We start from the raw sequence: 11,678 nt of genomic DNA on the forward strand, positions 1-11,678 counted from the left end.
AGGTCTCCACACAGGAGTGGAGAATGTCCTGAGATGCTCAGAGGAGGGACCAGTGAGAAGGAAGACAGGAAACCACCTCGGCTTTCCCTCCTCTCCTCTGGACAGCTGTAGTTCCCAACCTTTTCTAGGGGAAATGACCCAAGAGCAGTTGATCAAGAACTTCCCAAAGTGGCACCAAAAGAAATTATCAATATTGCCATCCCAGGGTGGCAGAGCCTGACCTGGCAGCTGCCAAATGCCGGCACAGCAAGGGCAGAAACTCCCAGCCCGTGTGAATTCACCGGGCACCGGCCCTGCCTTCACATCTTCCGCGACCCGGTGATTAGAGCAAATTATAAGCTGGTGCTTTGGACCAACTTAGCTAAAGATCAGAAGGGAGACTAATTTCATATCATCACCACCACAGAACGCAATTAAGTGGCTCTGCAAAGTTTTAACGCAAGTTATGACAGGAAATTTAGGAAAAAATAAATCCCCACACCCAAAAGTCAGCAGCTTCACCTAGCCAAGTTGCAGGAGGATGTACCAAGGCTACCGAGAGCTCCCAAGCTGGGGAGGGTGACCTGTGGGCTACCTTACTGGGCCAGACTTTCTCTTTGTCAGGAGTTTTTCTGGGGTTGCAGAAATTAAAGCACCAATAGTCATAAAAAAACCCCAAACCATCACCCAGCTGGTTGTTTTAAACACCTGCCTGTGGATTTCTCCCAGCTGTCAGGGTGTCTCCCATGCCAGGGCTGCATTGCATGGCACCCACCTGGTGGGTACCCAACAGATCTTGCTCCGCTGAGCCTGAAGGCAGGAGAAGGTGCCAGGGGGAAAAGGCAGAATCCCCTGGGCACAGCAAAGGAGAGGCTCAAATTTACTGCACACTGCCAGCAGCTCCGCTGGGACTGCTGTGGGATCCCCGTGGGCAGGCTCCCAGTGGGCAGGGATGTGCAGCAGGAAGGACAGGTTTGGGAGGGAGTAGCTGTGGGAAGAGTGGCCTCTCCACGTTGCATATTAATGCTCCTTGTGCTTTAATTGCAGTGGGACCTCTCGAGCAGAGCCATTAGCATGCAATGCGGAGGAACATGTATTTTTGGGATGCCTGCCTGGCTCGCAGGCTCTCAGCCATGGGGAGGGGGTAGGCTGTGGGATGCAGGGAGAGGTGTCTCGTTCCCCCCACTCCCCCCCCCCACCCAAGGGATGCCTCTGGAGTCGCAGCTCCTTCCTCGAGTCCCTGAATCATCCCTGCTGCCATCTGCTGCACCCTCGCTCTTCCCCGCAGATGTCCTTCTTCCTTCCCCAGAAGGAGATGAGAACCGAGGACGAGGTGCCAAACACGACTTCAAACGGTATCTAATAAAACACGGGATTAATTTCTTCTGACTGGTGCTCAATGGCTCTGATTAAGCAGAGCAGGATTTAATTAGCTTGTTTGGACTGCCTCGAAGCCCGTGCCAAAGGTGGGGGAGTCTCAGCAGTTGGGTCTCCCCAGGCCCTGACCAAGAGCTGATGAAGGCCTGCAGGACCTTCTACTTGCAGAGAAGAACCCACTGCCTGCCCTGCCAGGCTGGCAGCTCCTTCAGGATTCTCTGACCACCCCTTACCATGCAGGATGGGTGCCCTTGGCTGTGCTTAATCCCAGCAATGCCCATGGGGCAGGCACAGGGGAATGACAGGAGCAGGGTGGGGTTTGATGGGTGACACAAGTTGGTGGTCCCACCAAGGAGACACTATTGTCTTCCCCAACAGTGTCTCATCCTCTGAACCCCATGCCTCTTGGCACAAACCAAACTTGCCCTGCCACCAAGACCTTGAATTTAAAGCAACCCTGTTCTCTCCCTGATTTACTACCAGTTGCTGGCTCCTCTCCTCTCCCTCCGCCTGTCTCCTTTAACCCATTTCATTATCTATGCTAGCTTAGGCTTGTCTATGTGGGAACATCATGGTGAAGTTATTGCAAAATAGATGGGCTGTGAATGTAAAGCGTGGCAGCTATTCCCCAGCAGCTCCCTGCGTGGCAGCTCCAATTCCTCACCCGCAATTCCTGCGCTAACCTCGGCTGCAGGAAGGCACTGCAAAGTGCCGAGCAGGAGCACCCATGTGGGACATGGCTCCTGGGCTGTCCCCAGGGAAAGCTGGGAAACCATGCTGCATTCCCATAGCTGCTGCTCCTGGGATTTTAACTCTGTGGGTTCCTGTTGTTGCAGAGGAGACAGAGGTAGAAGGCACAAAGGGAGAAAGTGACAGAGATAAAGCTGAGGAGCAGGACTTCTCTGTCTCAGGAGCACAGACAACTTGCAAGCCCCAAACTCACACTCATGGTTTGACTCCTGAGGAATGGAGCAAAGACAAAACCCAAAATGTCAGACCTTGGTTACCCTGTCACCCTGACAAAGTGTCACCTCTTGCCAGTGCCAGCTGCTCTGGGCAAGTCTGGTTCTCCTTGTTCCCACCCTCTTTGCCACTAGCCTGCACCTCCCTGCAAGGGACATTTTGCAATGAAATACCCTGTCTCCAGGCAAACCATCATGCAGGGGCTGTGGTCCTGCAGGGTGACAACCCCAGCCTGGCTCCCAGAAGTGCTGCTGACATTCCCATGTGGTGCTGTCTGTGTCTGACCCTGCTCCTTCCCTGTGGCTGAGCTCTGGTGGCAGCTCTGTGGGGCCAAGCAGGGCACTGGCACAAAGTCAGGATGCCTCCGGAGGTTACAGAGAAGTGCTGCCTGTTGGTCTCCTATGGCAATGGCATTGCAGGGACCCTCCAAGGGGATCCCAGAAGAGCTGTGTGTGCCTGCAGACCCTACAGATAATGGGATGGTGCCTGTCTTGGAGTTCTCTCAGTCATCCCACAGGACAGCCTCCAAGCTGTGCCCCATGCCAGCCATTCTCAAGTGAAGGGCTGCAGCCTCTCTGGGGTTGCAGCAGTTTTCAGCTGCCTTGGGAGCCAGCAGAAGCCCCAGTGCACTGCCTAAATATCTGCAGTTCAACATCAGTGGTTTCCTCACCCCCCTGCCCTCGGCAAGGAGGGGTTTAGGCAGGGAACAGGCGCCCAGCCGGCGTTACGGGATCTAAATCCAGCTCTGCTGGGTCTGGTTTTGAGCCTCCTCTCTCCGCTGGGACAGAGTATTTGGGTCCTATCTCTCCTGTTTCTTCTCCAGGCTGAGTCCCTTATCTGTCACCTCTTCCATCTGTCTCTGCCTGATATGTGCTGCCAGCAGTGCCCTGAGCCAGCCACCCCCTCCAGTGCCCTGCAGCGGGGCCAGAGCACCTCTGACGGAGGATGACCTTGGGTTTTGGAGCAGACCTTCCCCCTGCTGCCACTGGTCCCGTGGGTGCTCCCACAGCGGGGTGGACCAGTGCCAGGTGCGTGCATGGAGCTGTAAATCTGCTGCGAGCACGGTGACAGTTTGGGTACTTATTTTAGCAGCCTTATTTTAGGTAAAAAGCTGCTGCAGGGTGAGCTGTGGTCCAACTGGCTCTGCTGCCCACGAGGGTTTCCTCCATCACTCCTGGGAGTTTTGTGGGAGGAAGGGGGACCTCAGGGCTATAGGAAAGGCTTTCCAGTCAGCAGCCTGCCATTGGAGCCAATGTCCTCAGGGACACTCACCTCTGCAACATCCTCCCAAGCTCTTGCTGCTTGGAGGGCTTGCTTTGGCTCTGCTCACTCACCCAGCCATGCATGGCCACCTCGCTTCCCAGCAGGCAGTGAGGAGACCTGGCTGGTGCTCATCCATCCCCAGGTCTGCAGAATACTGTACGGAACAGCCTTGCCCCCAGGCCATGCACCACACACCAAAAGGAGCCCTTTCCTGCACCCACATGACACTGAGCACCCCTTTTTCTAACTGAAAAAAAGACCCCAAAACCAGCCCATTTTATCATGCCCATGTTCTCCTGGCTTGCACCTTCACATTGTCATATGGAAATGCTGTGCCTGGCTCTCCCCCCTGGGACCTTTCCCCCCGCCCAGCTTTTACCTTTACTGTTTTCAGCACGTCTCTTCCTTCTCCCTCTGAGCACTCACCGCTCATCCAGCCTGCACGACTTGCTGACCCAGCACTCCTGCCCGCTCCTCCATCCGTTTTGCCTCCACACGTAATGCACTTTCATAATCTTCCCCAGGAAGGTCGTGCAGAGCAGGTCACGGTGCCGCATCGGGGGCTGTGACCGCGCAGGGGTCCCCGTGCGCTGCCTGGGCTCCTGCACCTGGGATTCCCTCACCATCCACCCCACTGCTTGGCCCAGACACCTCCAGGGATGTGTTTTTGGGAACCCCAAAATACCTAGTTAGAGGGCTGCCTGCAGGGCAGGTGCTCCTCTGCGATGTGCCCGCTGCGCCGGCCATGTCATGTCACCGGTCCTAGGGAGTTGTGCACGAAGCCAGGCTCAGTACTTGGGCTGCCCACAGCCTCCCCACATCCTGGCCCTGGCTGTTTCCAGATGAGTGGGGAGTGGGCAGAGGCTGCTGACTGCCTGCAACAACAGCCCAGATGTGAACCCCAGCCCAGATGTGACAACAGCCCAGATGTGGCAACAGCCCAGCTCTGCCAATGCCACAAGCTGAGGGATGCTTTGTACCAAGGCCACTGCTCCAGTGCCTCCCTCTACTCCCCAATTTCTTCTGGGGGCTTTGCCATGCCCACAGTATGCCCATGGCCACTGCCATTATCCCCACCCATGGAGAAACACGAGAACCATTGCATGAGACCCAGCCAAAGCCTTTCCTATTCCGATTGGCGAAGGTGTGGGCTGCTCACCACAGGGCCTCATTAGCTTAATGCATGAATTTCAAAGCTGGGCTTTCATATGACATTTGGGCACACAGCTTTGGGCAAAAGGCTTCTGGAGTGCCAGGCTAGAGCACAATCTTCATGTCTCCAAAAATCCTCATCTTCTGGTTTCTGAGTGAAATAATAACCAAACCAGGAGACTCTCATAAAGGAAATCAGCAAAGACAACTACTTTTATATGTGCGCTTAAGTATTTAGGTCAGTATTTTTAGAATAAATAGCCGTGGGTTGGTTCCTATCTTTTCACTTTCATTTTTCACACTTCAGCTTCATTTTCCTGAATCTGGTTATACTGAAGCAGCAATTGGGTTTTTCAAAGCACTCACACCTACCAGTGTGCTGACCTCACTGCCTCCTGCTTCTCCATGGCTCCTCTGGCCTTTCCCTCTCCTCTGAGATATCACCATGGTTAGGAGCTGTATCTGTCCCCCTCTGCTATAAAGATTTCCCCACAAGCTGGTGATGGAAAGGAGGAAATGGGCTGCAGTGGGATCAGCTCTGCAAGGGGGTGAGGATCTTTGCTGGTCTGAACCAGGAAAGAGATGCACGTGTGCATTGCCATGGCCCACGATGGATGGGCACGTCCTGCACGTCCCCAGTCCCAATGCCACCCAGTCCCTTCCCTCTCCAAAGAGAGCCCTGGCCACGAGCTGGGCGTTGCACCCTGCAGCCTGCTATTAAAAGCAAACCATCTAGAAGAGTCCTTCGGAGTGAAAGCAGCTTTTAAAGGAAACATTGGCAGCCTCGTTTGGCTGCAACAGCGCCTGATTTGCTAACGGCCTCCAAAATTAGAAGAGGCTCAGAAACTTAGGATGGATGTTACTGCAGCAGAGTGGGGAGGGGGTATGAGGGGGAGGCTCCAGCCTGCTCAGCCTCAGCTGTGCTTCCCCAGGAGTCAGGATGCTGCTCCATAGCTCATTGATACAACCTTTTTTGTGGGGGAGAAGAAAAGATTGGCATGGGAAGAGAGCGTGGGGCACAATGCCTGGCCAGCATGGAAATCCCAGGCATGCACGTGCTGTTGGAAGAAGCAGCGATCTCTGCTGTGCTAAACACGCTCCACGGGAGCGACGGAGATGTGCCAAAGCCTCTTCATGACTTAGCTCCTAATAAACACGCTGCGGATGGGAAACGAGCCTTCGGCTTCCCCCAGCGTGGGTGAGTGGCGAGCTCACCCCGGCGATGCTCCAGCCCTACAAGCTGGGGGGCCTGGGGGGCTCGGGGCACGTCCCTGCTGGTCTCTGGAACTGGGTCTGGGCTCCTGCCTGCCCTGCGTTGCCCCTGGGAGAGTTTTTTCCCGAAGTAAAGCCTTCCTCCTCCCCAGCTCAACGGCCGCTTCACCTCCAAGAGTTATTCACAGATAAACTCCATAAATTTGGGGGACAGCCATTTTATCACTCCTGGCAGCTCTGTGCATTGCCTGCCACAAGGTGAAGCCACGGGAGCTGGAAAGGGATGGGAAAAGCAGCTCCCAGGAGAGCTGGAGTGCTGGGACGCCTGGCCAGGACCAGCTCCGCTCTGGGACAGCTGGGGCCACGGCCAGACAGATCCTGCCCGGCTCCTGCTGCCCACCTGGGGTTTCTGAGGCTTTGTTAGATATAGGGAGGCTCAAGAGCAGTAAACCTCCTCCTCCTCCTCCTTCTCCTCCCTGCCTTGCCTCCATGGATGATTTATTTTGACACCTGACTCCATCCTGTTTTGCTGCATCACTCCAGGCGCTTTATTGCCTCTGGCCTGGGCAGGCAACGTCCCTGCACCCATCCCCGACTTCCCTGGAGCAGAAAGGAGCTCTCAAGCCCCTGCTGCCGGGGCTCGTCAGGATATCAAAATGCTCCCAAGTTTTAGTTGGCCTTTCCTGACCTCCCAGAGCAGCTTCCCCTCTCCTGGCCCCTTCCTTGAGCTGTTGGTCCATCACTGCCTGGCGGCTTCTACCCGGGGCTCTTGAGGGTGCCCACTACTGGGAAGAAACCCTGTGCTTGTCAATTCACTGGGAATATTCTGCTGGAACATCATCTGTAAAAATAAACACATTTTTAAATTTTCCATCCTTAATTGTGCCCTGCACTTACAGAGGTGCAGTAACTCTAGTGGCTCCGTGAGCCTCCGAGGTGACGTGGCCCTTATCCACAGTGGGTGTGTGGGCAGTGTGCTCTTGCAGATGGTCACCACTACCATCCTGGCTGGACACAGATCTGTGCAGGCTGCATTCCTGCCTGGCACACTGCACCCCAGCCTGTTGCAGGACTGTCCTCCCACCAGGCACTGCTGCTCGCAGTTTGGGTTTTGAATTTTAATTTTGACCAAGCTATAGGTTGTTTTATTTTCATGCTGCTGCCAGCCTGGTATTCCCTTTTCCCATGGGAAAAGCAAAACTCCAGGGCACGATGACTGCTGGAGATGCTAATGGGGAGGACGGGAGAGGGGTTTCCATCCAGCACACTTCCTGCACCCCTCCAAAACTAACCCCTTCATTTCACAGCCTCTCTGGAACACCACGCAGCCATTGAGAGCGGCTGGATTTGGTGTCTAAAATTCCCTGTCTTCTAATAAGGCTTTTTTTTTCCCTCTCAACCTGCGAGCAGGAAGAACCCCCTCCTCGTCTGGGCGAGATTTCCACACCTCAGTGGCGGTGGCGAGCGCTCTGCATGGCTCGCATTGAAATGAGCTGGGCGCCGGCAGGCGGGCAGCGCTGGCGAGGGGCTGCCACCCATCCCCTCTGCCAGCCCGCCCCACGGAGCCGCCGATGTTTTTGGGAAGGACTCATTTGCCTGCCGTGGGGTTGGGGTTTCTGGCTCTGGCGGGAGCTGCGGTGTTGGGGTTTCCTGTTTACCCGCGCAGCTGTGCCGGCGGCTGGAGGGAGGTCGGGGCTGGACCTCGGCCGGAGCATCCCCAGCGCCAGAACATCGCCGGTGCCCCAAGTGGCTCCGGGGTCCAAGGCCTGCCTGCGGAACCCCAACCAGCAAAAGGCTTTTTATGAAGGCAGCGGCAGCGATCCGCTGCTAGATGCTGCATGCGCATAATTAATTAAATAGCATAATTAATTACACTGCATTATTGATAAAGGCCTGCGGAGAGTCCCCACCATAACCAGGGGGCGAGTGCCACCGTGGCCCGGTAGCCCCGGGTGCGGAGGCGATGCCCCGCTCCGGCAGCAGCAGCCGAACCCCCGCGGCCAGGGGCGCGGACACGCGTGGGTGCGCCGCCGTCCCGCTCTCCCCTCCCCCTGGCCGGCAGGAACGGGGACAGGAGGGTGGGCAGCGGGTTCGTGCCCCGGTCCCTCCGCCGCTCCGTGTCCCTCCCCCTCGCTCCGTGTCCCCCCCGGGGGCCGCGCGGCGCCGCGCGGGCGGGGCGGGGCGCGGAAGGGGCTTCTTGAAACCGCCGCGCGCTGATTGGCGGAGCCTCGCTCCGCCCCGCCCCCTCCGCCTCACAGCCCCCCATCCCTCCCGCCCTCGCCGCTCCGCGGGGGCCCGGGGGGTGCCGGAGGGCGCCGTTCCCCCGCGGTGCCCGCCCCCGGCCGCGGGGCCGGGCGGGGCCGGGCGGGTCCCGGCTCTGGGCCGGGGCGGCCGCGGCTGTGGCGGGGGGGGACGGGGGGGGGGGCGCGGGGCGCGCGGCGCCGCTCGGAGCAACGGCGCCCCCTGGCGGCGCGCGGCGGCACCGGTACCGCTCGGACCCGCGGGGGTCCCGTGTCCGTGTGTCCCCCTGTGACTGTGTGTCCCCCCGTGTCCCCCCGTGTCCGTGTGTCCCCCCGTGTCCGTGTGTCCCCCTGTGTCCGCCCGTGTCCGTGTGTCCCCCCCGTGTCCGTGTGTCCCCCCGTGTCCGTGTGTCCCCCTGTGTCCCCCCGTGACTGTGTGTCCCCCCGTGACTGTGTGTCCCCCCGTGTCCTCCCGTATCCGTGTGTCCCCCCGTGTCCTCCCGTGTCTGTGTGTCCCCCTGTGTCCCCCCGTGTCCGTGTGTCCCCCCGTGTCTGTGTGTCCCTCCGTGTTCTGTGTCCCCGTGTCCGAGTGTCCCCATGTGCCCGGGATGTCCCCCCATGTCCTGTGTCTGTGTGTCCCCCGGGGGTCCCTGTCCCTGTGCACCCCCAGGATCCTATGTCCCTGTGTCCAGGGATGTCCTGTGGCTCCCCCACCCCATGAGTGTTTCTGTTACCCCCAGTGTCCTGTCCCCATGTGCCCCCGGGTGTCCTGTGTCTGTGTAACTGCTCCCGATGTCCAAGTGTTCATGGGCTGTCCTGGGATGGCCCTGTCCTCACGTACCCCCTGAGTGCTCCACAGATTCCCTGGGACTCTGCTCTTGTGGACACCTGGAGCTATTCCTGTCCCCATGGACCCCCCTTGCAGTCCCTGTCCACACAGGCCACCAGAACCTCCCAAACCTTCTGCAGAAAGGAGAAGGGAACCCCTGGTGCTGCCCATCCCCACCAGGGCTGGACTCTGCCGGGGTGCCCCATGTCACCTGCTGTCCTTTTCAAACAAACCCTCACTGCTCTGAGCTTTGGTGTCTCAATTAAACCCAAACTAAACCCCACAGTGAGCCAGAGCCTGGCTCAGCCCTGTGGCACATGGCCTCCCTCATCCTCTCCCTGGCAGGGTGGGCAAGCTGGCCTTGAAATTAAGTAAATAGCAATGGAGGAGTTGAAAAATAGGTTACCTTGTAATTGATTTTTTTTTTTTTTTTTTTTTTTGCCTGCAGCTAAAGAAAAATTAGCCTCCCTGCTATCTTGCTCAGTGTGTTTGAGAATGTACTGGGGTGTGTAGTAGCTGAAGGGGTGGCATGACAGCTCCTTGGCCCAGCCTTTCCCACTGCCTCTCTTCTGAGATTGGCTTTTTTTTTTTTTGTCCCTTTCCCCAGCCTTTAAACTCCAGGCGATGCCAGGGAGATCTAAAGCTTTGATAGCTTGGAGGAGCCAAGAACAGGATTCCTGGCAGAGTGATGCGGCCCTGATCCCGTGCCAGGAGCCGTGGGAGAGCCCTTCTCTGAGGGAGACCCAGGCTTGTGGGGTGCCAGTTTATCACCCTGTCCTATCACCCTCTGCCATTGCCTCTGTGCCAGCCAGAGCTGCTGCAGCCACCGTGGGTAGCAGAGCCTGGCAGGATGAGAGGCTGCAGCAGGGCAGGGCACCCCACTGCTGGTCCCTGAGCAGTTGGAGGGCTCATTCTCCCTGGTGGCCTTTGGACCCCCAGCCCAGGCTCTCCTCCCTGGCAGTGAAGAGCTCCTGATGCAGCAAGACATGAGAGTTTGATTTATGAAATGCATTACTATCACTTTTTCACCTCTTTTCCATAACGAGCCATTTGTATGGCAATGCCTGTGTGCTGCCCTCCCTCCCTTCCCATCGGTGCCCAGGTTTTGGGGGGCCTTTTCCAGGGAGAAGAGACCTTCAGGTCACCCACCCCTGCTACATTTTGGGGGCGGGGGGTCCCTGCATATCTCCTCTCCGGGGCTGTGACTCCAGGGGCTGTGGGTGCGGATTGTCAGGGCTTGTGGGTGATGACTGCACCCCGTGGCTGGGAGTAGGATCCCTGCTAAGGTCATTTTGGGACACCCTGTCCAAGCCCCTGGTGTTGTGGTCTCCTCCAGGAGAACAAGGAGAGCTGGGGTCTCAGTCTCCACTAACCCTGTCCCTACTGTGGGTCCCACTCCTGGCCTCACAGGGTGCTGGGATTACCTGTGCCTGCATCAGCACCATCACCAGCATCCCCTTAAAATCTGAGAAAACCTACATTTCAGCAAAGATCTACCTCACGCTGCAGCCCCTTTTGCCCACTGCCGAGCCCCAGAGCAATTCATCCTCCCAACTACTCCAAGAAGCGATAAAACCAATAGGTCACTTTTTTTCCCCCTCCCCCCCGCTCAGCAGTAATTAATGGTTTAATTAACACTCACGACATCCAATTCCCATTGCTTTGCATGAGCAGCCTCCGCTGCCGGGGCCTCTCTGCGAACTCTCCGGTAAGTGGGGGTGGAAAGGGTTAGCCGGGAGCTGGTGGGAGCCGCCGGCTGGAGGCCGCCCATCTGGCCCGGATTTCTTCCGAAGCTGGAAAGTTCTCCTCCTCCCGAGCAGCAGCGGCATATCCAACACGTTCCACAGCCTGCTCTGCTTTTGCACGGGCTTGTTTCTTACAGCCCTGGCAGAACCCGGGCGCCATCAGCACTCCCGGCCCTCGTTATCTGCCCCGAACGATTTTCCAGTATTTTAACACCAATCCCTGAGAAATTTTAGCTGTCCCAAGGAGAATAGCTGCTTGTAACCGGTTGCTAATTACAAGTATGAATGTCAATTAATTCATTTAGCTAATTATCCACTCTCTGAGCATCACGCACCAAAGAACTGTAAAAGACGGGCATATGGTGATGGATCAGAAGGAGGGAGCTGGTGCCGGCGTGCGCTCGCTGGGCGGCCGGGGCGAAGGGATGCAGGCAGCCTGAGAGCTCGGGAATTACAACGTTATGCTAATTGGGCCTGGAAAACATCAACCTCTCCTTGCAACTTTTGTTTGGAGGCTCGAGCGTGGCTCAAGCATCTGAAGTGTTTCTGACTGTGAGCTGCTCCCTCTGACGAGTGGGGAGAATCGTTTTCCTTGCACGGAACAAACCTTTTGATCCTAATCTCTGACTGCAGAAACAAACAGTCCTAAGGAGGGAGGGAGAGATCTCCGATGAGCTTCCTGGCCAGGGGCCGCTGTGCTAAAGGTGGGGAGATGTTCCGGAGGACGCTCGATGTGATTTGGCTTGCAGGGCACAAACCTGGGCTAGATGGGTAGAAAACCACCCCGGTGAGAAATATCTTATTTGCTCTCCCAAAAGAGAATGCTTTAAAGGAAATGTTGTTTTCTGAAATAATGGAATTTAATCGCATCTGGGTGTGCAAAGCCACCTGCAAGACATGGAAGGAGTTGTGCAGGGC

Source organism: Poecile atricapillus, chromosome 7 (genome assembly GCF_030490865.1).
Source record: "Poecile atricapillus isolate bPoeAtr1 chromosome 7, bPoeAtr1.hap1, whole genome shotgun sequence".
Classification (NCBI taxonomy): Eukaryota; Metazoa; Chordata; class Aves; order Passeriformes; family Paridae; genus Poecile; species Poecile atricapillus.